General features: G+C 40.0%; 1 protein-coding gene across 11 annotated transcripts in view; it reads left to right on the top strand.

Moving 5' to 3' along the window:
* The window catches only part of CARMIL1 (capping protein regulator and myosin 1 linker 1), a 292,788-nt gene that overhangs the window by 4,842 nt on the left and 261,273 nt on the right, over nt 1-26,673 (top strand). The window lies entirely within an intron of this gene.

Here is a 26,673-nt window from a genome sequence, read left to right as displayed (position 1 = left end):
TGTCAGTGACTGAGCTGTGCCTTTCGGGAGGCAAAAAATATTTTGTGGTATTTTAATGGTTTCTAGATTGAGATTGTGGGGAACCTAAATCTGAGCTTAGATGAATACATTTTGTTCTTGTTGTTGGTGGAGAAAATATTCTGTTTAAAACTTTTTATCATGGGAATTTTCAAACATATGCAAAAAGAAAGAATTGCATATTGGACCCTTGTGTACTCGTCATCAGGTTCAATGATTTGCCACATTTTGCCAATATTGTTTATCTATCTCCCTAACCCCCCCCCCCCACACACACATTTTTATCCCCTGGATTATTTTTAAACAAATCTCAAACATATGTCATTGAAAGAGAATATTTTAAATAAAACTTTTCTTCAGTTGAAGTTGCCACAGAATTTGACATGTCTTTCAGATAGAACATCTGTCTTGAGAATCTTTTCAAATATCTTACTCTGGGATATTCAACCACCTTTCCTGGTAGATGTAAGTAAGGACTGTGCTGTTATTGATGGATGACTCCTATTTCTCCATAGTCGGTGCATACAGGTCAGGATGGCAGAGGCACTGAAGCAGGAAGACTTGAGTGACTTTTGCTCCACAACAAAATGTGTACATGTAATCAAGGTTATAGACAGCAGAAATGATTGGTGGCTTCATTGCTTTATTTAGGTTTAATAAAGGGTGAATTTCCTTAAGTGATTTTTATTTAAGGTTGTTGGACAACCAGAGAATGGTGTTATTTTTGGGGGGTGGTAGTGTAGGGAGAAAAAATTGTGTTTCTGCCATTTTTAGTTTTGTATGTTTAAAATAAATCTTTGTTCCTGTAGTAACTTCAAGAGCTGCACCCAATTCTATGTAACTTAAATATTAAGTACCATTTGCTACAACCACGTAACAAATGGTACTTGTTACTATTTGATATGGACACTATTCATTATACTAAGAATAAAACCATGACATGACTAAAATTTACAATGTTTAATTTTCAAAGACCAATTTAAATGTACAGTGTCATAAAATTAGCACCATTTAAAAATAATTATTAGTTTTTAATGTTAAGATTTTTTTGGCTCATCTAAACTTTCGCTATAGTTAAAGTTGTAACCAAATTACAAATGTATTTGAATTTAAGCATTTATCTCTCCAGATTGGGAATCTAAGTTTCTAGGAGTTTTGGTGCAATCTTATTTTGGCTGTTGTTTAACTTGCACAGGTAGGAATTATTAATAGAAATACTCAAGTTCTGGCTTTTTCTGACAGGCTTCCAGTTTGAGCAGAATGATCTAACAGTTAACCTTTAAGCTGTTGATTTTGGAGTTTATGAATTTGGAGGAATTCAGTTATTTCTTTGAAATAAACATTGGAAGATCTCCTTATCATCTCCTTGTCATTTACGTTTCTGACTTTCTTTGGGTCATCAGTTCACTCAAATAGGTTCCAAAGGAGTTGGCTTAATACTTCCAATAGATCTTGAGTTTTATTTCTTGTTACTTCCCTCAGTGTTTGTTGTATGTTACTTGGTTCCATCTTCTTATACTTTGAGACTTTATACTATTTCTAGCTTACCCTTTGTAGAGGGTTTATTGTCATCTTTCTTCTTCTCATGATCATAATAGGTAATATTTATTGAATGCTGCAGTAACTTGCTTTAGGTTATCCAACTAGTTATGACAGAGGTGGGATGTGAACCCAGATTTGTCCCGCTCACAGCTGATCTGTTTAACCATTATTCTCCAGAAGAAAAGAAAATATTCTTTTGTTGTTCAGAGGGTGCAAATTTTCAACAAGTGATTGGGAGAAATTTTGAACCTTAGGGTCAGTATTCCCTGCTTTTGTTTGAATTGACTGACTGGGCAGTACCTTAATTTGTTGCATATATTATTGGGCATCTACAAGTATGCCAGGCACAAAGTGCACATGAGGGAGACATAGTCTCTTACTTCAAGGGATCAGAGCTCACAGTCTCTAGTTGGGGAGATAAACAAGTAAACGAGGATATGGTTTGAGACGTGCTTTGAGTGGGATGAATGGGGGCTGTGAGTGCACATGGAGGAACTCCTAATCCAGGCTTGAGCAGCAGGGAGGACTTTCAGGAGGAAGGGAAGTCTAAGCTAACATTTGATGGTAGGTAGGAGTCAGCCAAGGGAAGAGAGTGGGAGCAGGTTCTGGACATGGGGAATGAAATGTTTGGAGGTCTGGAAGCCCAAAAGAGCTTAGCAGGTTGGAGAGCATTCACAGTACAGCTGGAGCAAGGAGTACCAGGTAGAGAATGGTCAGGAGTAAAGCCTTTCCTTTCCCTGCAGTTGGGATATCAGGTGAAGGTTGGGACTGGTTGAACAGGTCTCCTCTTGCCACTTGTTTCTTAAGACTTTCATGTGAGCTTTATTCTCCCTCTCTAGGGAGGCGGTAGGACTCAGTGGTTAAGGACTTGGATGTTAGAGTCACACCTGGTTCAAATTGCAGCCCAGGTACTTTTATAACAATTTGAAGCCTCTATTCCCTTCGCTAATGAAATAGAGGTTATAATAGTATCTGCTTCTATACAGTTGCTTTGAAGATTGAGTGATACATTTATATACTGCTGAGCACAATGCCAGCACAGGGTGAACACCCAACAGATGATAAAGCAATAGGACCAAGGGAATGCCCGTCCTTCTGAAGCCCAAATACCCACTGCTCTAATGAGGATTTGGGATCAGTTCACCATAAGGCTGAGAAGATTTTTTCATAGTTCATAGTACCTAATTAGCAAGACGGAGTGGGGGAGGACAACTGACTAGAAATTCTTTAGGTATGCTCTGGTCAAATGATATCAGTTAGAAGTTCTAGGGTGTTCTGGGGAACAGTATTGCATAGCCAAGTAAGTTTGGCAACCAGGGTGTTTGTTTAACAAAGACAAACCAGTTTCTTAACTGCAGGGCTTTTCAAAGCCATTAATACTTGTGCATTGTCCCATTTCTAAGAATGGGACAAAGTATGCTGTGTTTCCCAAACTTATTTGGCCATAGGTCCTAATGAATATTATTTGGGAAACCAGGATGGAACAGTCCAGAGCTGGTGCCTTTGGTGACAGTTTAAAGGAATGAAAGAACAGGCTATCCATCATTATGAGTGTTTTGCTGGGGAATGGTCCTTTAGCCCCTTATTTTTTACGGAAGTGATGGGCTGGTCTGCCGTAGACCACGCTGGCATGCAGTGCCATCTATTGCTGTAATACCTTTCTCTGTTGTCTTTAGGGGATGTCATCAGGAAGTAAATCTTAGCTTCTTATTATTTCCTTCTATTTGCTAATTGAATTGCCACTCATTTTTTTTGCAGTACCTGGACATTTTTTTGTAAATGTATTTTAATTTGTATATTTTTAAAATTAAACTTTGCATTTTAAAAATAATTATAGATTCACATGCAGTTGAAAGAAATAATACAGAGAGCTCTTTTGTACCCTTTACCCAGTTTCCCCTATCTTGCAAAATTATAACACAGTTTCACAACCAGGATATTGACACTGATACGTTAAGATACAGAACGTTTCCCTCACTACAAGGATCCTTCGCTCTGCCTTTTTATAGCCATAGCCACCTCCCTGCACCCCTCCCCCCCACTTCTCTTGAGCCCTGGTGACCACTAATCTGTTCTCCACTTCTATAATTTTGTTATTTCAAGAATGCTAAATAAATTGAATCCTACAGTATATTCCCTTTTTGGATTTGCTTTTGTCAATCAGCATAATTTTCTGACAGTCATCCAACTTGTGTGTATCAGTTGTTCATTTTTATTGCTGAATAGTATTCCATGGTATGGTTGTAGCGCACTTTGTTTAACCATTGCAAAGATGGATGGACATCTGGGCTGTTAACAGTTTTTGACTATTAGGAATAAAGCTGATATAAACATTTTTATAGAGATTTTTGCATGAATGTAACTTTACATTTCTCTGGGATAAATACCAGGTTGTATGATAATTGCATGTTTAGTTTTATAAGAAACTGCCAAACTGTCTTCCAGGGTGGCTATACCATTGTATAGTCCCACCACAAATGTATGAGGGATCTCATTTCTCCAAGTCCTTGGCAGCATTTCGTGTGTTGTCTGGATTTTTTTTTTTTTTTTTTTTTTCCTTTTCTTCTGAAGACTAATGATTGAAAGAAAAATATTGTCAGGAGGGAGCAAGGTCCCTAGTGACCTCTTTCCACCCACACTCCTGCTGCTGTTTGTCTGGGGAAGGGGTTCTTCTGTCCAGGATGGTGGCTCTGAAGTCTATGGAAGGTCTGTTCCTAGTTTCAGCTTTGTTTTTTGTTTTTGTTTTTTTTTAAATTTCTGTTTGACTGTGGAACATAGATTATTTTTTTTTTGCCAACCCTTTGGTTCTTCCACATCCCTCATAGAATGCATGAGAAGCAGGACTTCCCTTTTTATTAGATTGAGCAGGTAAGAGAAGTGGCATGCAACATTTGACTACTTTTGTTTGTTTATTTCCCTTTCTTAAAACAATTCATCCATTGTTCATCTATTTTTCTTGTGAAAAATTAACCTGGAATCCCTTTAACATATTTTCTTGTTGGGTTTTTTATTTTGACGTTTTTTGTGTCTTAGGCATGATTGGAATAGTTGTAAATTAACTTTTAAAAATATTGAAAGTATAGGAAGATGTTATTTTGGTAACATGCATCCCTAATATATTTTGGTGGCAGTGCTGCCTTTTTAAACTCAAATTATAAACTCTACACTTACCTGTTTGTTAAAATACATTAAAAAAAAGGAAGGGAATATCTCATATCCAAAAGTTTTGTTAGCATTTAGCCCACTTAATACATTGTGAAGTATTTTAAATCTCAGATATTCTCTGATAGGGGAATCATTTTTCTTTTATGATGGGCCATGTGCATTTTGCATGGCCAGTCAGTTTAATGTTTTCCTAATTCCCTGGTCCCTAATATCTAACTTGAATCAGCAGCACACCCTGTGACATGGTCACTTTTCATACAAATACCCACTTTGGAATTTGTGTCATGCAACAACTTTCAGATGACATCAACCTTAGCCACTTGTTTCCAGACCTTGTTTTTTTTTTTTTTTTTTTTTTTTTCCCCTTTTAAAAGCAGACCTGCCCTTTATAAACAATTTCCCATGGAACTTCAACAAATAAAGTAGATTAGAATGATATTTTAGGAAAAGAAATCTACTTTGCAAGTTTTTCATGAAACCCAAAATATAAGTCCATTCAGTGATTTTAGTAGAGCTGTTTTGAGGAACAAAAAAATTAGAAATAGGAGAGATTGGATTTTGTTTTTGTTGCATGGTGTAGAGAGACTCCCAATTCACCAGTTAAATAGTACAAATATCACAGTTTTATAAATAGCTATACTTGCAATCTCAGGGTGCTTTCCAAGTAAATAGATTTGGCAGAAGAAGATTTGAGTTCTGTTCAAAGTGGGCTATTGTGGAGGCACAGTTTATCTCATTGATGATCTCCAATATGTTAAAAATTGATGTAACACTTTTCAGGGTGTGTGTCTGTGTGTGTTCCATTACAGTAGTTAAAATATATTTAAAAAATGAAACTCACATGAAATGTTTGTAGACTGCAGTGGTTTCTGACAAATGCTGTTGGAAAATCATTGTTCCTGGCCTCCATCCATGTTTGCATCCCTCTGCGGGAGGCTCTTGTACCAGTTGTTGGGTAATTTGAATAGTTCCCTTTGTGGTACCTTTGGAGTCTCAACTTTTAAGGATCACTTACAATTCAGTGCATAGGTAATTTTCAGAGCACCTGGGTGAAGTTACATGACTAGAAAATGGAGCTTTAGAAAACAGCAACAACATTGTATCGATCTTCAGGCGTGGATTTCAGAGCACACATTGTTGCCAAGGGTCCTGGCAAAAGTTCTGGGTTACTTAAAATAAAAGAAGCCCTATTTGAGTGCTTCAGAATTGATAGGAACTCAAACCCAGAGCCCGCCCTAACCTGCTTTTGCTGATCCAGGGATAGAGGTTTGGGGGTGGGCTCTGGCCCCTGGGGCTACGTTTCCAGGAGGCAGCCTGTGGCTCTCTTGAACTTGTAACTTGAGCTGCATTTACATTCTGCTCTCTGGGTGTCTGCAACTGTCCCAGTTTCTCCAGTAGTGAGGACAGGTGAGTCAAATGACCGCGGACAAGGAAGCTGTTGAACATATACCAGCCTTGGTGTAACTTTTCATTGTTTTTAAAGAGATACTTTTTTCCAGCCTCTTGGATTTAGTCATCCTGGGGCCAGGACCTTTAGATAAACCCTGGGCGGGGGAGGAAGGGAAGGAGAGGCGGGAGGATGGAGTGGTGTGAAAGGGGCATTGTGAAAATTGAGGAAATCTAAACTAACTATGGAATGAATAGGGAGAACTCTGTTTTCTTAATTAAAACATAGTTACAGAGAAAACAAACAGACTTTAGGAAAAAGGTTACTGTAACAACTTTATGATTCATTTCATTGGAAACACTGCTAATTTCTATTGTTAAAGTCCGGAGAAAATGCAACTAAACTTTGAAAGAGGATTTCTTTATTCCTAATCATCCTCCCCTTGCTGAAGTGCTTGTTGTATTTTAATAGAATACAAGAATTTGGATGGGTATAGTTGGGACATATTGTTCTCTAATTGTTCATTCTATTTGTATTTATTCTCTCTCTAAATATATCACTTTCCCCAACTCTGAGGACAGAAGACTTCCCTCAGAAATGAGGAGAAAGAGGGATGCTTGGGGTGGTGTGTGTGTGGATTAGCAGTAACTAAAACAGTCTGTTTACTTTCACTCACTGGGTGCTTTCCCTCGTCTTGTTCTTTTGGGGAGGGGGTTTTTCTTTTTTAAAATATTCCCTTTTGATGACCTTTAGCCAGCAGGTGCCTTAGTCTTAGATATAGGCAGGTGCTCAGGAGGTCCCCTTAGAGGTAGGAATCAGAATGTACAAATGTCCTGAGCTTTATCTACAGCATCTCCAGCCTCTGGCAGGGGCCAGAGATGATTGTACTCAGGCCTTCCTAAGGGAGCAGGTGTGTCAGTTTCTGCCGATCCCTGGGCCTTGCGGTCTCCAGACGTTTATTGGCATTGGATCAGTAGATGTACCCTCTATGTAAGATCTGGTGTGGACAGATTGACCTAGGCAGATTCCGGGGAAATTTCCTGACCTTGCCCTCATCAATTGTTACCTAGAGGACTCACCATCCCACCAGGTGCCCAAGCCTGTGACAGGTTTCTTCTGTGGTGTCCCTGATAATTGGTATCCACTTTCTACTTCAGTATTTCTAGTGATGGGAAAAGCAAGAGTCTCAGAAAGTCCTTTGTAAGTTTGGGCTGGAATCTGTTTCTCAGTAACTGCTCCCCATTTATTCTAGACTAGTCTTCTGGAATGCCACAGCATGGTTTCGCTCCCTCCTACTCATGAGTGCCATTCAAGTACTGGAGATGGTTATCATGTTTTTCTTTGCTCTTATGGTCTCAGGCTAATATGCTTACTTCCTGAAATCTCATTTCTTGTTGTTTCAGACTTTTCACTTTTCTCATCACTTTGCTTTGAATACATCCTACTTTGCCAAGGAGCCTTTTGAACTGTTACACTGAATTAAACGGGCTTCCTTGGGGTCTTTAATATGCTCCTGTGGATTGTGCTTCTTGAAAGGTGCACTGATTGTGGCATAACAGAATCTGTTTTTCTGCAAGATAGTGATGGAAACATTGATCCAAGTGCAGGCAGCCTGGTAAAGAATACCAGCTACACATTGCTTGGGCACTGAAAAGTTTTGTTGTTATTATTTTTAAATTGTGTAAGTGTCCCTACACTTTGTATTACTAAAAAATTATAAAACAAAGGTAAGCAAAATGTAGCATTATCTGATCCTGTTATCCAGATGTAACTTTTGGAATATATCTATTTTTTCTCTACTTTTCTTTATGCTAGTAAATGTATGAATATATGACATTTTAAAAAAAGGGATCATGAATACTGTTTTGTAATCTACTTTAAAATTTAGCTTTGGGGGCAAAGCTTTCTAAGACAATTAAGTTTTATTGATATTGTTTTAAATTTCTGCACGTCTCTCCATTAGACCATTATGTAGATGTACCACCATTTAGTCTGACCACTTCTCTTACTGTCACATATTTAGGTGGCTTCCAACATTTTGCCTTGTAAGTGTGCATATCCTCATATTTGTTTTCCTTGGATAAATTCCTGGAAGTAGAATTGCTGCCTGACAGGTGTTTTAAATGATGCGATTTTGACCTGATTGTTGTTCAGGAAGTCTCAATAGAGAATAGTTCCCCACCTCATCAATTTTATTGTCTTTAAATAAAGTCCACTTAAGCTGAATAGGTTATTCTCTTTGTTCAAGTCCTTGGATTTCTCCACCAGTGCTCTTTGGACCCTAGCTCCTGAGGCAGACTTCTTTTGTACAATTTAGTGCCCTCTCTTCAGCTCTGCCTGTGTGGAGGTGTTGTCAGCTACTGTCCTCACAGGGATGGTGAAGTTCTGTGGCTCTTGTGTTTACTGAAGCCTGCGAGTTGGCTCCCGAATCACAGCTTTTGAGCGTCACTGTGTTGGCTTCTGCTTATTCAGCATGGCAGAAGCTCCTGTAGCTTTTTCCTTGGCTGACCGCTAGCTAGGTGTGAGGCTGTATTACACAGTTTAGATCTTTGCCCTTGTCTAGTCTTGGCACTTTCTTACCTTGGGTCCTTGAATGCGCTCATAAAGGTAGTTGAGCAGTTTTGAAAATAAGGCACATGACACTTTCATTAAATGAAGTGTAATTAACAAGAACCATAATAAGCTAATATGCATGGAGAGTTAGGCCTATGTCTTAAAAGATAAGTATCATAATGAAAGAAGACATTATTTTCCTCCCAAACAATTCTGAAGGCTATTTATTTCATCTGTATAAACTAACAATAAATGTCCTGCATCACAGAGTCCTTCCACACTCTGAATCCAGCTGCAAAGTAGTCCTTTCTTCTATTCCCACTTACCTATCCCACCTCCTGGCAGAGGGGCCAGGTGAAATAGACTCTCTGGTCTCTCCTCTACCTTGAGCAGAGGCTCCTCCTGGAGTCCCTCCTCCTCCCTGAGGCCTCAGGAATTAAGCTTGCTCTTCTCTCTCCTTTAAAGCTCCTGTTATGTGATACATTGCTGCTGAGATGGGCAGGTAGGATGTTTCTCAGGGACCCCCTTATTTGCTGCCTCGGAAGAGAAGCACACAGTACCTCTTCCATTTTAAGGGTTACCCTCTGACTGACTTTGTGGAACAAAGGAAAACATGAAAACCCAATGTGGGCAAGTTCTTGAGGCTTCAGAAGCTTGGCAGGACTGTTCAGAGTTGGTGTCTTCTGCTCTTTCATTCCTGACTTCCCTGCCCTAGGAGATGCAGAACACTTACTTGCTGAACACCGAGCTAAGGTGTGATTAGAAGTCCAGGCTGCTTGGCCCTAGTGTTATCAGTGGGCATTTTTGGTTTCCTGAGTCCATGTGTTCTAAATAACTTGTCGCTAGCAACCAAAAAGAGTAACCATGCCTCACAGGCATGAGAATGAAACCAAAAGCTGGAGAGAAGCACCTGTGTTTTCATTCTTGCTAATTCTTGGACAGTTTGCTTTGCCACTTGGAACATCCCAGCTCCTTTTAAATCTCTGTGTGCCAGTTTCATTTTTTTTTTTTTTAACCTGCATTTTTGGACTGCAGAGGTGTTGCAGTTTGAGGAAATTTTTTATACAATTTTGACCATTGAAGCACGAGCACTTCTTGTACTGATGAAAATCAAAACCAGCCTGCACAGAAGGACTTAGTCACATACGTGAGTTGTTTGTATGGATGTTTCCATTGAATTCTCTTATGTGTCTCACTCCTTATCAGAACTTTTATTCCCCTAAAATACATTGTTTGTGAATAAATTGTGAAGTTCTGGAAGCTTTTTGCTTCTCAAAAGTTTACCTTTTTAGAAAGAACTTTGCACTTTAAACAGCTTTTAGTCTTTATTTTACATTTCGCTAAGTTGTCTCTGTGGAGAACATGTTGGATCCTCTCCATTCAATATTTCTCTCTCTTCTGCAAAAGGCCTGTATGTAAGAAGTTGGTCCAATCTTTGTTGCTCAGGGTTACTTGTTAACCAAGCATCTGGAGCAAAGGAGAGGCTATTAGCACCTTGTCACTTAGCATTTCTTAAAGGTTGTCCCATTTGTTTGTTCTTGCTGCAGAAGTTTAATGAAACTGGCATCAGTCTTTACATCTGACATATGTAGGCTGTCTGCAGAGCTGAACAAGTGGTGTCAGCAAAACTATATATTCAGGAAGGCTCAGTTTCTTTTTGTCTGGATCTGTGCTCTCTTGGAATAGCCTGTTTCTTTACTCATCAGAGTAGGTCTCTATATATTAATATTCTGGATAGTGATGCTTATGGCATATTTAGCCTTAAATTCAGGAATAGCTTATTTTTTCAACGTCTTCATAAACATTTTATACCTTCCACTTTTTAAAACAGCTTTCTCCTTGTTATTTGTATTGTGTTATTGTATCATTCTGCCTGGGTTTGAATTCTGGCACTGTCATTTGTTACCTTCTAACCTTGGGCAAGTTATTTAACCTCTCTGTGCCTCAATTTCCTCATCTCTAAAGTGGGCATAAGAACCTGCCTCATAGATTTGTTTTGAAAATTAAAGGAGATATTACACTTAAAATATTGAGAATAGTGCCTGGCACATAGTAAATCATCAGCAAATCTTAACTATTGTCATGCGGTTGGTGTGGTGGATGATGCTAAATGTTTTGCACACAGGAATCTTGTTGTTGGTTGTGCATTCTTAGTCTCAGATTACTCTGGGATATTTTGTATAAATATTCCAAAAGAATCACCTCTACTTTGTATCTCTTCCTAGCCCGGTGCCAGATATTTGTTGGGATGTTCTCTCTGCTCAGAGACATTTTAAGCCAGCATAGGCTGTCTAGAGAAATAGGTTTAAGGCTCTGTGCGTTTTCTCAGGATATCTTTTTTACTTCCTGTTCACTTCAAATCTGAATGTGTTCAGAAATATGTTCAAGCCCCTCTGTCACCTCCAAGTTATTTAGATTAAAAAAAAAAATCGGTACCTGGCTCCTGTTCATGCCCCATGAAGCTTTGTCAGCCCCTTCAGACACTGCTTCCTGCCTCTGGTGGCTCACTCAGACGGCTTCCCGGATTTCAGTTATGATTGCCCTTGCTTCATGGGAGGAGGTGCATTATTTGTGTTCATTGGCTCATGTAGCTCTGCTTCCTCCATTCTCAAGGGGGTTCCTGGATTTGTATTCTGCAGGCCATGCTGGACTCTTGCCTTCTAACCAACCTTGAGATCAGGATTTTTCAGCCTCGGCACTATTGACATTTGGGCCTGACAATTTTTTCTTCTGTGGGACTCTCCTGTGCATTTTAGGATGCTTAGCTTAATTTCTGTCACTGAGGAGGGTGGAGTGCAATTAGCATCTAGTGGGTAGAGCCAAGAACATAATCAGGATTTTCTTCTCAAGCTAGTATCCTTGAAGAGATTATAAACTGTTCAAGAGCCCTCTACCCACTAGATGCCAATTGCACCCCACCCTCCTCAGTTGTAACAATCAAAACTGTCACCAAAAGTCCCTGGAAGGTGGGGTAAGGGTTGGGGTGGTGCAGTTCCTGGTTGAGAATCACTGGTTTAGGTCAGTGGGTCCCAAAATGTCAGAGAGCAGATGTATATGTAGTTATACTTAGAGCTCATAGAGTTTAACCTAAGTCTGAAAATGTACAGTTCTGTAATACAGTTATGATCTATTCACCTAAAATCTATGTGCATACCTATGGATATGTAACAAAAATTACAAAGTGCCCCAGACAGAGGCTTGTCTTGTTTTAAGATACCTAATAGGTTGACCAGCAGTTCTCAAAGTGCAGTCCTAAGAAGAGTAGCATCACCATCACTTTGGAACTTAGAAATTCAGATTCTCAGGGTCCATCCACACCTACAGAATCAAAACTCTAGGAGTGGGGCCCAACAATCTGTTTTAACAAACCTTTCAGCTGATTTTATATACACATAAGTTTGAGAACCACTGAGTTAGGCACTTACTTAGTGAGCCCCAGTAAGTAAGCCCCAGAGTAAGCCTTAATGAGAAATAGTCACAACCTTCCATAATCCTGCCTTCCATCATCAGAACTTTGAAGCCTGCTTATGAAATATGTCTTATTGGACAGGCCACACAATATTGCCCCCTTCTGAGAGCCTCCCATGCCCACAACATCCTTTAGAGAGTTTCCTTTTGCCAGCGGCCCTGTTCTTGGTGCCGGAGACACCACACCTTGTCCAGAGCTAATTGGACTAGGGGTGGATGAACTTGACCCCCAAGGTAAGTATCTATAGGATAACCCATAGCCTGTACCTCATGGTTCTGCCCAACAGGGCTGATCTATACCAGACAGAGATTCTTTCTGGAGTGTTTGAGACATAAAAGAGAGAGTCAAGAAGAAACCAGAAGGCACGAGACAGCCAGAGCCCTGTATAAGCAGAAGCCATGGAGCAGTGAAGAGGTTGTTGTGGCAAGAACAGAAAGATGGTGACAGAGCAGCCATATGGCTGCTTTGGTAAGGGTGACGCCTAGAGTTGGAGTTGAATCAAACTACTTAAACTGATATATCTGTGAACAGTATTTTTTGGTTTTCTAGGAGGCCCAACTGGGCAACTGCTGATAAGGTTTCCTGCCTTGCTTACTTCCCCCGATACCCTCATATTAGATCATTGCTAACTGAGGCAACTTCAATACGTATCTATTTCTTGTCACCTGGGTGAGCTCAACTCATATATACCCATAGACCAAATGGTCCTTGCAGACTGGCTTCGTGGTGTGCTGCTTCCTTGAAGGAGGGATTCTCAACCCTGGCTGTGCCCTTTGAGTGTGAGCTTCTGAATTAGGATGGATGAAGGTGTAAATGTAGGAACTAACCCCTTTTATTCTTTATGAGCACTCTCCATGCTGATCTCCTTTTGAGGTCTCCATTACTGGAAAGCAAGGGAGAATAGAGATTGTTGATTTCAGCTTGTTGATGTGTTGACTCTCCCCAAAGAAACCTGCATAGGGCAGACCCTACTTCACTTCTTTAGATAAGACCAAACAGGGCAACTCAGTTTTTTCCAGGAATCTATTGCATTGACTCCAATGTCTTTTCTCCTAAAGGCCTCTCAGAACCATCTCTTTTCAAGGGAGGTGGTAAGTATTAGAGTTTGAATCATTTTCTAAAAATTCAGTAGGTCTAAAGAAATTCACTTCAATTTGAATTATTGGTGTTAACCCCTATCCACATTTGTTAGTCCCTACCTTATCCTTCCAGTTGTCTCTTCCTCTCTTTCCCATTGAAATCTGGGAAAGAATACAAGTACCTTCATGCAGCAAATCCACTAGGATTCTTTTCACACAAATCAGTGAGAAAGGGGAATGGGTGGAGATACAGAATATTTTATATTGTTGTTCAGATGGTTGGCTGAGATCCCTTAGGGTGACAGACTCGGGAAATGTGGGCCAGTGCTTGTTTTCAAGGACAGCTTAAAAGATTTGGGGGCCAGCCAAGAACATAATCAGGATTTTCTTCTTAAACTATTATCCTTGAAGAGATTATAAACTGTTCAAGAGCCCAGGATTGTGTTTTCTGACTTTTTGTTCCTAGCATCCCTACCCCTAATAGTGCTCTATTCCTGGTCTACACAGAATATTTGCCCAGGAAATAATCTAGGCCTGGAGTGCAAATCTCAAGCCCAAACTCGTTTTCTCGGAGCCCTGGTAAGTCTGTTTACTCAGCAGCCTTATCTGGCATTGCCCATCTTTAATTTAGTGTTGTGCAGGAGGAGGGGATCAATACCCATGATGCAGTGGAAGAGAATGGCTCATTGCTAACAGCCGCACCTTGAACTGGACTCTGCTTTGGTCAGAATGATTAGCGCAATCAAGAAAGCCGTTATGTGTTCTCTGACTAGTTCCTTTGAACCCTTCCCCCCATTATACACAGTTCCTCACCCAGGGAATAACAGGATGCTTAAAGGAGAAGGGTTATCACGTCTCAGTGTTGTGGTACTGTCCACTGTTTGTGGCACTGTCTCAGGAATGTGTGTCAGGGTGCAAATGAGCTGCTTCTCTTTTCCATTTCTATACTTCATTTCAGAGAGAGAGATTTATTTCCTGTTTGCAAAGGTTTGGTATCATCATTTACATGGGAGAGAAATCGGATGTACTTTCAACTTTTAGTGGGTTACTGGTTTCTCCTTTGCCGGGAATGACTGTCTTTTCTTTCCATTGTGAGAGCTGTTCATGTCAATTGAATGCAGAGGTTTGTTTCCTTCGGCTTTCAGCGATGACAGTTCATTTCTTTTGTGTGATACAGTTATAATGTGTGATTTTACTTTTTTTAAAAAACAAGTAAAAACATCACTTAAAATTTTACCAACAGTTGTTGGAAAAACCAAGAAAGCACCTCATTTCTTATTGGTTCCATTAGCAACCCTTTGTACAATATAAACCAAAAAGCTCGTTTAGAACTGAGCCCAGGCTTCCCAAACTGAAGAAATAATAGACCCTGCTCTTCTTTATTTTAATGTCCAAATAAAGAAGTGTAATTGCAAAAAAAAAATGGATAGAAGTGCTGGGAGTGAAGTGCTCTTGTGCCCATACATTGAAAATTTTATGAAGCTCCAATTAACATATCACAGGACGCTGGTGTTCTAAGGAACTAGAGACCAGATAAGTTATTTACTTCAGTGTTTTGTCTTTTACACAGAGGGAATGTATGTTAGGATCTGTGTATTCTTTTGGACTGTTATCATATCTACTTCTACATATCTACAAATTAGCCATTTGGGAAAAAAAATATGTCAGGAAGATAATCTGTACATCCATCCTACTTTTAGGAAGATTATTGGAACATTTCATTTAACAGAATAATTACTATGCATCAACTGAGGGTAAAGGACCTGGGTTTTAACGGAAGAAGGCAGTGACTTGGGAATTGACTGGGAATAAAGTCAAGGGTAAGTCCTCATTCCACAGATCTCCTCCACAGGGCCCTTGGTTTGAGAAAAACAAGTTGCATAAGATATTGGTCTGCTTATTATAAATGTTTGGATTACTCTGCTTTGAAAATAAGATCTTGAGAAATGGAGCTGGGGAAAAGATCATTAAATAAATTTAATCTTGCTGATTGTGTGCAGTTGGTAGTAGGATGTCTCCTCTACAGGGGCTGAGCTGCTCTTACATATATTGGGGGTTAGGTGGGGAGTCGGTGCTAACTGGGAGAAGAGGAAGTAGATCTATCAGCCATGGTCCTGAATCAGGGGCGATGGATGAAAAGTATAAGGGGATGGGATAAGGCTTAAACTTAGAAAAATCTTCCCAACAGTCAGAACTGTCCAATAATAAAGCATGCTGATTTGTGTGGGTGAGGGTTGGTGGGGGTGAGTGTGTAGAGAATTGAGTATCCCCACTTTCGGACAAGTTCAAGTATAGATTGCTTGATTTTTTATTGACCTTTAACTGGAATGTGCAAGATGGTATTCAAGTAGGAAAATGGTTCTTTCATCTCTTAAGATTTCTGGGATTCAGAATCTTTACTCCTCCTATGTTGGATGATTTATGTTAGTTAGAGCTATTAAATGTCACAGATTTTACTGTTAAAGACTTAAAGTTCTATTAATGAGGTCCGGGCACAGCATTTAGTAAGGACTGCTGAGTCTCACACAGACCTGCTGTATGGATTGGTTCCATGTTTTAGTATAAGTACACTTTATTACTTTGAGGCTAAAATCTAATCAGAATATCTGGCCCTTTGGCTCTTGGTTGGGTTTATTGTTTGAGTTCTAGTATCAATGTGACAAGCTTTGTAGAGCATGTTTAACAGGGTTAGATTTTGGCACTTTTTTTTTTTATTAGAGAAGTTGTAGGTTTACCGGAAAGTCATACATAAAATGTCAAAATGCAGAGTTCCCATGTATCACCCTATTATTAACACCTTGCCTTAGGGTGGTTGGTATTTTAATAATTGTGCTATTAACTATAGCCTCATTGTTTACAGTAGAGTCACTGTGTTGTACATTTCCGTGCTTGTTTTTAAAATTTTTATTCTAGTAGCATATATAAATCCTAAAATTTCCCCTTTTAAGCACATTGGCATATATAATTCAGTTCTGTTAATTATATTCGCAATGTTGTGCTACCATCACTACCATCCACTATAAGAACTTTACAATCAACCCAAACAGAAACTCTGTACAATTCAAGCTTTAATGCTTGATTTCGGTACTTTTAAATCTTACTTTGAACTGAATCCTGCATACTCCTCACCTTCACTGGCAATAGACAATGGATATTATTTTCTGTCTTGCTGGAGGATGCAGGGGCATTTAGAAAGCCATTTTAGTTGTGGGAATGTAGGAATCAGGAGATCCAAGGGTTAGTGCTAATGCTTTAAAATTATCCTTAGGTCTGCTATTTTAGTTAATAATCTGGGGAGGGAAAAGCCTTGTTCTGGGAATATTGTGAGACTAAGGGTGAAGTAGAGCTTTTAGTATTGTAGGATAAAAGTGTCTGGCTAGTTCAGTTAATGCATGAAATGTTTTCTCATTTTGTAGTCCTCCGTTTCTTTGGTTTTCAAAAGGTAACACAGTCCACTAGGTTTTTTTTCCCAGGTAAATTGTGGAATTCTCCTCTATATATTATCATTTCTATGCCTCCATCCATTTTGGTGAGCAGTTAAAACAGACGCAGTCTCAACTTTGGACCCTTTCATTTTATTAGCAAGTTGTAGCCAATGGAGGCTGTTGATAATTTCTTATTGCAGAATTGTTTTTTGTAGGTTGTCCCTGCTGCTTAGTTGATAAATAAAACATTTCTCTCACGGGACCTGGGAAAGAACTGACATCTTTCTGAACCCGAAGGCTGTGTGTCAAGTATTGGCCTATAGGGCTGTCTGTTGTAGAACTTTCCGGGAAGTTGGGCCCATGCCCGACTTTACCTCTGAAGACATCATGGGAATGTGACCTGTCCATTGAGCTACTATGTTTTCTGGCAATTTTAATGCCTCAGATTGTAACAGGTAGTTGCCAATATTTATCAGCCATTTGGAACTTTAAATCAGACAAGTGAAAACAGTGTATTTGTTAGTACTTTGTGTTCTTGCATTGTGTCATTGAACTTATTGTTCGTCTCCCTTGAATATTCATCTCCACTTCAGAAGGTGGAAGCCTGATCTACATTTTTCATTCTTGCCCACCTTTTTTTGTACCATGTACGGCAATCAGTGTCTGCTGGTCCATTGACTAGATAAACAACACATTCTAAAATATCATTTTAAAAAAGAGATCAGTTTACAATAAATACATTGAAGTTATTTCCAGGTTTTGTTTTGCTAAAGTTAAGATCTGATATTATTTAACTTCTGGTTGCAGAATGGGGAGTATTCCTTCTGTTAAAAATAAATGTTGAAAAAAGGAGGAGGTAAAAAAGTGTATAGACACGGGAACAATTTTCACTGGAAGCTGAGATAGTGTGGGAGGAGAGTATCAGTGGGGTAGTTCTGCACCATGTTAGTCTATTTTGTTTAGACACTGCTTTTCTTGCAGCCCCTTTGCAGGCATCTAAATCTGAAGTTTGAAGACTTGTTTTGAGGGATGGGGGGATGGGTGAACAATGGATTTGTGGTTGTTGGTTTTGCTTTTAACGGACAACTAGAATTTTCACCTCATGGGTCAGAATGTTATCCGCTTATTTATAGCAAGCTTGAGTTGTTATGCCAGGTGGCTGTGGATGTTGGCATTCACGCAGACACTGATAAGACCTGAAATGAGGTAGCCATCCAGTTATGCGAAGGCTAAAAAAAATGGCCATAGGAGGACTAAGCTACATATTTAACACTGATGTAAAGTTGTATTTTTATTAACTAAAGAAGCAGTGCATTATTGTGTTGTTACTTTCCCTGAACCCTTCTTTCTAGTCTCTTTTTGGTGTTTAGCTGTCATCCATAACTGAGCTGAAACTGTATCTGCAAGAATTAAGTTTAAAGTAGGCAGTTTGAAGTTGCAGTCAGCTGCAGAGTGTAATGAAAACTCTGAGTTTCCAGCAGCATCCTTTCTTAACTGTGCCTGAGAAAGTTTTTACGAGCAAGATTTAAAGTGAAGTTCTATGGGACAGACTGCTGTACAACTTTTTTTTTTTTTTAATAAACAGTCGAGCAGGGAAAGATAATATCATTCTCTGTTTTAAAAACCTTCCAGTTTATAATCATCAAGGGTATTGGAATCTGAATTATCTTGTAAGTGATTGTAAGTGAAGGTGGAAGGTCATTTAATAAAAGAGAGGTCCATTTCCTTTTTGGACTGGTCAACCTCAGGCTGCCCCAAGGAGAGGCTTCTACCCCACCTAGAAAGCCCCTGCTGTGGAGTCAGTGATTAATTCAGTAATAGGCTGGGAGCCTCAGCCACACCCCTGGCCTCATGCTGGAAGCCAGGCATAAAGGGTGGGTGAGGCAAATTCTACTCTTGCCTCCTGCAACTTAACCCTCTTTCCAGATCTACCTCTTGAGCTCTCCTTTTTTTTTTTTTTTAAGTTTTATTGAGATATACTTCACATGCCATACAATTTACCCATTTATAATATACAATTCAGTAGTTTTTAGTTTATCTATGGAGTTGGGTGTCCACCACCAAATCAATTTTAGGACCTTTTCATTACCCCAAAAAGAAACCCTGTACCACTATTCCTCCCATCCCCCCACCCCCTGACATCTGATACTCTACTTTGTTTCTGTGGATTTGCCTATTCTGGACATTTCATATAAATGGAGTCATGCAACATATGGCCTTTTGTGCCTGGCTTCTTTCACTTAACATAATGTTTTCAAGGTTAATCAGTGTTGTCGCATGTATCAGAATGTCATTCCTTTTTATGGCTGACTAATATTCCGTTGTGTGTATATACCACATTTTGTTTACTCATTCATCTGTCATGGACATTTGGTTACTTTCCCTTTTTGGCTATTGTAAGTGGTGCTGCTATGAACGCTGGTATCCAAGGGTTTGTGTGGACGTGTCTTCAATTCTTTTGGATCCCCTGTGTCTCCTGCCCACCCCATCTAGGCCATTACACCACAGAGTCATGTACAGAAGATCGGATACTATGAGAGCATTAGGGAGGGGCACGTGGCCCTATTAGGGAGTCAGCCAAGGCTTTCCTGAGGACACAGTGTTCAAGCTGAGACTTGAAAAGATGAATAAAAATGTTTTCCAAACTGCAGGTCATGATCCATATTAATAGGTTGTGAAATCAACCAGCAATTTTAAAGAATAAAATAGAATAGGAACTACCAGAGAGCATCTATGTAGAAAGGGTAAGTATCGTCTGAAATTTATTTTCATTAGCTGTGTGTGAGCATATAGTGAGTTGCAGTGTGAAATGTATTGTGCACTGTGGGTTGAAAGTTTGAAAGTTCATGCCCTAGGAATTTTTGAAAAAATGATTTGATTATTAATCTTGATGTTTATATATGGCTCTACTAGCAAATGGAGGGACATAGGGCTAGAAGAGAAGATAATCTGCAGATCTTTTGAAGGCTTAAAGTTCTGTGATCTTTAAGTGTTTTAAATTATACATTTGTTCAACAAACATTAAAATATCTACCATGTGCCTGGACCTGTTCCTAATTAAACTCTGAGGCATCCTGTAAGATTCTTTTGGAGCTTGGAACCCGGCAGAGGACAAATAAGTAAAGAAGTGATCACAGTGTATTTCTGATGAAACTTGGTGTATTGAGCACATGAGTATCTCTAGTCCTTCTACAACACTTTAGAATGAGAAAGCAAAGGAATACAAAATATACAGGCCCCACAAAGGTGGGAAATTAGAAGGGACCACAGCAGATAAGAGCTGTCAATAGATTTTTGGGAAGAGTGGTAATGGACTTAGCAGAACGGTGAAAGCTGAACTCTAAGGGCTTCAAAGAGGGATGCCACTGAGATGTGAGCCAGTTAGCCCCATAGAACCCCAGAAAGGCCCAGGAAATGAAGCTCCAGGTCCTGCAGAAGTGGCTGAAAAGAAGGGAATTAGATGGAAGTCTTTAAAAGCTGTTAGGCCCCAGTCGGCCACCTCTACCCAGCAAATCCAGGTGACTGCCCCTCTTCTCATCTTGAAGGCCATGTCAGGGCTCATATTGTGAAACTGTAAATCATTAGCCACTAACACACCTAAGAGATAAGCCACACACCCTTCAGAAACAATGGTGCATTTAGGTGCATTCTCAAGGGGGGAGGAAGAAAGGGCCCAAACTCCTTTGAGGAGATGTGTCAGTCTCAGAGGGCCTGGGATGTGTAACTTGAAAAGGTGACTCCAGGGTGATTCTGGTGACACTACCCTCCCATCTCCAACCCTCCAACCCTTGCTTTCCATTCGTTGACTTTGTTCCAGGAGGCGGGTGTTTGTTGTTGTTGTTTGTTTTTGTTTTTCAAGGAAGTGGCTCATGTGATTGTGGGGGTTGGCAAGTCTGAAATTTGTAGGGCAGACTGGAGGCTGGAAACTGGCAGGAGTTGATGCTACAGCCTTGAGGCAGAATTTCTTCTTCCCTGGGAAACCTGTTTTTGCTTTCAACTGTTTGCATGAGGCCCACCCACATTATCCATGGTTATCTCCTTAGAGGCAACTGATCATCTACAAAATACCTACAGAACACCTTCACAGCAACACTAGATTAGTGTTTGATTGGGTAACTGGGTATGATAGCCTAGCCCAGTTGATACATAAAACCTAACCATCACACTACCTGTCAAAGTTTACTTTTGTAGGAAATCTAATTTCTTGGTGCATTATTTTCTTCTTAGCCAATAAGGGTATTGGCATAATATCCCTGGCATACACTGAATGCCTAGCCTTATGCTAGGTCTTGTGGGAGACGGCAGGAACAAAAAGGTAAAATATTGGCTCATGCCCATGGAACTTAAAATCTATTATATAAATTCTAAATTAAATGCTTTACAAATAAGATGTCTTGTCTTAAGTCCATCCTGTTCCTGCACCACTGCCCTCCTCCCACTCTCTTTCCTTTTGGGTGTGCCCAAATAAATTCCAAAGCACCAAAGCCTTACGGTACTTCTTATAGCAGCTTCACAAAAGACTGAGCTTCCTGTTTGTAATAAACTTATGGAAATTTTGTTTACTGAAGTCTGAGAGTATAAATTCCCCCAGCCAGGAGACCTCTGGGAGCTCTCCAGTGGTTAAGATATTAAGAATAATTTCCAAATTTTAGTCATCCTTCCTCTTGCTCCACCAAAAATTATTTTAGAAGGCTGACTTATATTTTTCTCCTGGGAAAATAGCCAGGCCTATTGCAAAACATAAGCTTTTAAAAGGATAAAACTCCATGAATGTAAGACTGTAAATTTTCTTGAGTGCCACACCCGTAATAAATTTTAATTTTAATTCCTAACACATTTTTCTTTGGGACTGAAGTGTGTGATAAGTCTCTTTAATTGAGTGTTCTTTACTTGGTTGGAAGATTAATATTCTGATATGAAAACTTTCTTTTTAGAGTTCGTATCTTTTTTTTCTCTCCCCATCCAGTCTTGCTATTGGGGTGACTTTTGGAATTCTCCACTCCCCCACCCCTTTCAAAGACTTCTCTCTTTTTTTCTCTAAGGCTTTACTCAAGACAGTTGTTTGAAATGTTGCCATGTCTTAAAGGGGTTTGCATTATTTAAGGGAACAGCTGGCAGACCTTCTATTTAACATCTCACCTTTGTTCTTTCCAGTGCCTGAAATTTCCTTTGCATGACTCAGTTAAAAAAAAAAAAAAAAAAAAAGGCTGGGAGGAGGATAACCCTTGTTTCCCCTTCCGGGTTGCAGAAGCCATTCAGGAAGATTTTAATTTAATCATGCTTGTTTCCTCTTGTGGTTTTACAGTATATGATGAATTTCAAGAAATCTCCTCCCAAATTAACTGTCAGGACTCTGCAAATGATTGAGCGATGAGGTGGGCTGGCCTCCCACATTTTTAGTTGGAAATTTTTTTTTAGTTTTTTTCGTGCACAGTATTATCTGCCCAGTGTGAGAACAATAAATTGAAAACAAACTGTACTTAGCCTTGCAAAATGGGTGACCTGAAATTTTGTCCAGCTGGAGAAAAGGCTTCTTTCCTCCTCACATCCCTTCCTGGGCCAGGCTGCCCTGGTGGTAAGCGGGAATTGCTGGCCCAGGCCTGGAGTGCACGGACTGAGCGGGTTCCCTGGTGTGTTTCTTTCCCTGGGCAGGTTGCTTCTTTTATAATTTTATATTTTTAGTGCCAGCATCCATCTGGATCCATAAGGCCCCGTTCAGAATGGATATAGTGGCTGCATTTAGAACGGATGTTTAGAATCTGAAAGGACCCAAGGGTGAGTGGTGAGGCCTGAAGATGAGGGGCCCGGTCTGCACCCAGGGTTCTGCCACAGTCAGGCAAATAGTTTGAGGACAAAGACCTGCTTGTGTACGTTCTCGGTGCCAGCATTTCCCAGATTTTTACCCAGGCAAGCTGGCTTTTTGTTTGTTTTTGGTTATTTCGGAGAAACCAGAAGTAGTCTGTTAAAAAAAAAAAAAAAGATATAGAGGCCTTAAAGTTCCAAATAAACCTATATTAGGGCTCTCTGCTTTGGAGGTTATCTGCTCCCTCTCTGGTTTCTTGCCTTTCGACTACTCTTTTCAGTTCTTGGAATGGGTGTGAGAAATAAAAGTTTGTAAACCATGTGATGAATTTAGCTAAAGAGGCCCAGGTAAGACTTAAGGGGAGAGGTGATGAAAACTATTGTGTCAAAAGGGGTTTTGAAATTATACATTCAATTATTTATTCAATATTCTCTTTTGATCTTTTTCAGACTATAGTCATTCAAACACTTGAACTTAGGGCAAAATATGCCAGGTAAAAGGGCATGAAAAATCCTAGAGGTTGTTTAAACTCTAAACAGTTAGGTAGGTCTTCTTCTGCCTGAATTTTTATGCCAGGTTTTTTTTTTTTTTTTTTTTTTTTCCTTAACATATTCACAATTATAGTCAACCTAATTTTTGTTACCCTTCCCTAACAATATGTCTGGTATATCCAGGCTCTTTCCTTAATCAGACAGGCCCCATCTTCCTTTCAGATATTTACTCACAGTCAAACATTTACTTGGCTTTATTGCAAGACCTGACTAATACAGACAGATGCACTGAATATAAATGCTCAGAACTAACTTTTATGATGCCTAAGCTTTGCTGTATGTACTGATTTATTAGAGTCAGAAAAATAGCAAACTGAGAGGAAATGAAAAAGAACCACTGAGTGAATCACATGAAGTCCTGGCAGGACTGGTACTTCAGGCACAGCTTGTGCCACTGCTTTGTTGAATAGAGAAACTGCAAAAACTATTCTCAATTAAAGGCTTCCTATATGCCAGGTACTGTACGCATGAACCAATTGAATCCTCACAATAACTGTTTGAGGTAGGTCCTATTATTATCTCCATTTTACAGATGAGGAAACCAAAGCTGGGGAGTTCAGGGGGTCTCCACATGGCTGCAGCAGAGATGCAGATTGTCAGGGCAGTACTCGTTTCCCCTGCATTGAGGAGCATTTCCTCCTTAGCCTGCCTGGACATGCAAAGAAGTTTTCTCTGACACCCTAATTGTAGCCTCAGCTTTAACACTTTTTTGGTAGGGGTCTTCTCTTGTCAATCGATGTTCACTGTTCGAATGCTGGGCGCACCTCAGTTATAAACGTGCCCCTCGCAGACACTGCAGGTTGCACAGTACTTCCCCCTTCCCCCTCTCCAGCCTAAATGCTCCCCAAATGCCCACCACATGGTGGAGGCTGCCAGCCTGAGGCTAGAGCAGGGGACTGGCTCTCCCATAGCTTCTCCTGTACCACTTCTCTCTAGGCTCTTCCTTTACTTGCTGTTGGTCTTTCCTTACAGGCACGTCAGGTAATCTCTTATCCTTGCTATACCCAAAGGCATTCTAAGTTCCACACAGTTGTCCTGCAAATGAAAGTACCCCCTTTCATAAATTGAGGATTTCTGAGAGGTCGGATTCATCCATATCCTCAGCTCTTAGTTTTCCTTTCACTGTGCTCGCCCAGAATTAGACACAACAGAATTAAAAGAAAAGGAAAAGAAACAGAAACTCTCTAGCCCCTTGCTATTCAAAGTGTGGTCCATGGGCCAGGAGCATTGGCATCATCAGGGAGCTTGTTAGAAATGCAGAATCACAGCCTCTCCCAGACTTACTGAATCAGAGATTGCATTCCAACAAGAGCCATGCGTGGTTCTATATGCACATTAACATTTAAGAAACACTGTGAGTCTACTCTGCTTCTCTTATTTTTTCCCAGGCTAAAAGTTAAGACGTGGTCACAGCTGAAAGCCTTCAATGTTGTTATTTATAGTGATGCTTGTGCTATTGAGGTTTGTGGATGACATTAAATTGAGAGATGTGTCTAACAACCAGGAAGTATTGGAAGTCACCTTAATTAAGTAGTAAAGTGATTACTCTAAAACTTAAAATTCTATAGGGAGTACTCCTGGCCCTAAGAAGCTGTGTGTGGAGAAATGGAGTGAGTACAAACCCAATCAGATTCTTGACTTTTGTAAGGAAACCTTTTCCTTGTATTTCCCCATCTGGTGGGCAGTCTGTCCTCCTAGGACTGCCAGGATCTCAGTTTTGAGTGGTCTTAATGATTCTGGATGAGATTGCTCTTATTCAGGAGCTAATTATTAAATCTTCATTATGGCTCCACCCTTGAATCATGTTAGGTTACTAGAAAGCAGTGTATCTGGAAATGTGTTACTCTGGTCCCCGAGTGGTCTTTCTAGAAGTAAGATTTAGCATTAGGCCCTTAGTTTCTAATCAGGAAGTTGAGAGGAGGGGAGAAGGTTCGAGGACTCTGTCTACAGTTTTAAAGCTAAAAACTGTCACTGAGGTCACTGATTATTTCAGATGCTCTAATGCAAAGTTCCATGGGACAACTCAAAAGTTGTTAGAAACAGTTTTCTCTATATACTTCCTTTTGTGATGAAAGCCATAACTCATGTTTCCATTTTCTTCTTGTCTTCCAGGAAGCTTCTCAGTTTTTTTACTATATACTAGAAGCTTCCTTTTATTTAGGGCTTCTAATTCTACTTCCATCTTTTCTTCCTTGACTTCTAATTATTGTTTTAATAGTTTGTTTTTTGGGGGATCTGCCTTCTATTTAAGTAATCTCAGGTTCCTTTTGTGGAAGTTTGTGAGGGAGTAAGTATTAACCTATTGTAATTTTAAAAAGAAGCCATACAATGTACTCATTTTGTTTCTGCTTTATTAACTCTACCTTTCTTGAGCATTTTCTCTATGCGGGACTCTGGGCTTGTTATGTGTCGGAACAAGCAGTCTCTAATTTTGTACCCTCTGTGCTGAGCGGCCATGGAAGGTGGGGCAGGAGGAGAGGTCTGTTTTGGGGAGCCTGCTCTGGTAGCTGTGTGTGCAGGGGGTTGAAAGGGGCAACATTTTAGCAGCTGTCTCGATGATGGTGGTCGCAGACTAGAGCAGACACATCAGAAATTGGAAGAGAGAATATGGGGTATGTGAAAGACCTGCTGGGGAAAAACAGGCTGGCTTGAGCTTCCTGGTTCAAATGCAGGGTGTGGTAAAGAGAAGAATCCATGTGGCTGGTTATCAGGCCTTGATGTTGCCTTGAGAAAATCCTCTCTAGTTCTTGGTTCTTTTCTCATATCTGGGGAACCTGATAAACTAAACCTTGGGCCAACAGAGTTACTTTTATTTTTATTATTTCTGAGATGTTTGTCATAAATCCTATTGTGGGAATTGTGAAGTGGCTGGAGAAGGCACCTAACTTTCTCTTTTTCCCTTTTACTCTGCCCCATACCACACGTCTTTTACCACTGGGGAGAGAGGTGAACTGAACTTCCTACCCAAGACCACTCTCATTCTATCTGCGTCCCATTTTCTAGTACAACTCAACCACAGTTAAGTCATGGGTGTGAAGCATGAAGTGGAAACCAGCAGCCTCCAGTACACCTTTTGTGGGGGTCAGTTGGGGAGACTGAGTTATTAACAGATAATCCTCCTGGAGGTCTGGTGTTGGAGCCCCAAACCCTTCTGAAAGCTGTCAGCTCTGGCCAGTGAGGTGCCCAAAAGAGACGCACAAGGGCAGTGCTTGTGTTCTTTTTCAAAATCTGAAATGGGAACTGGAGACACCACATACTTAGTAAAGCCTTTAATGAATACCACAATTTGAAAATTGTGTTTATCTGAGCCTGGGCTCCTTAACTCCCAGGAATGATCTGAATTAGGCAACTTACTGTGGGTAGAGTACGGTAAACGAAATGGGAATGAGCTGCTGTATTTAAAACAGCTAACAACATAGACTCTGTTTAAAGGAGCCAAGTCTAGTCCTACAAAAGTCTTAGCTTACATGTTGAGTAAGTTAATTAGTCTAATTGTGAATCATTCTGATTTATTCATCAGAGAAATCCTCTGTGCTGCAGCTTTTACTAGGCTTCAGTTGGCTGGCTCTTTCTGACTTTCTGTGAATATTTGTGAGTAATAAAAGAACTTTTTATTCATATTTTTAAAGAATTTAGTGTAATGTAGGTAAGGTTTACTAGTATACTAGCATGCATAATTCT

This window comes from Choloepus didactylus, chromosome 7 (assembly GCF_015220235.1).
Source record: "Choloepus didactylus isolate mChoDid1 chromosome 7, mChoDid1.pri, whole genome shotgun sequence".
Classification (NCBI taxonomy): domain Eukaryota; kingdom Metazoa; phylum Chordata; class Mammalia; order Pilosa; family Megalonychidae; genus Choloepus; species Choloepus didactylus.
Note: the sequence above shows the minus strand (reverse complement) of the source record. Positions and strands in the feature narration are given on the sequence as shown.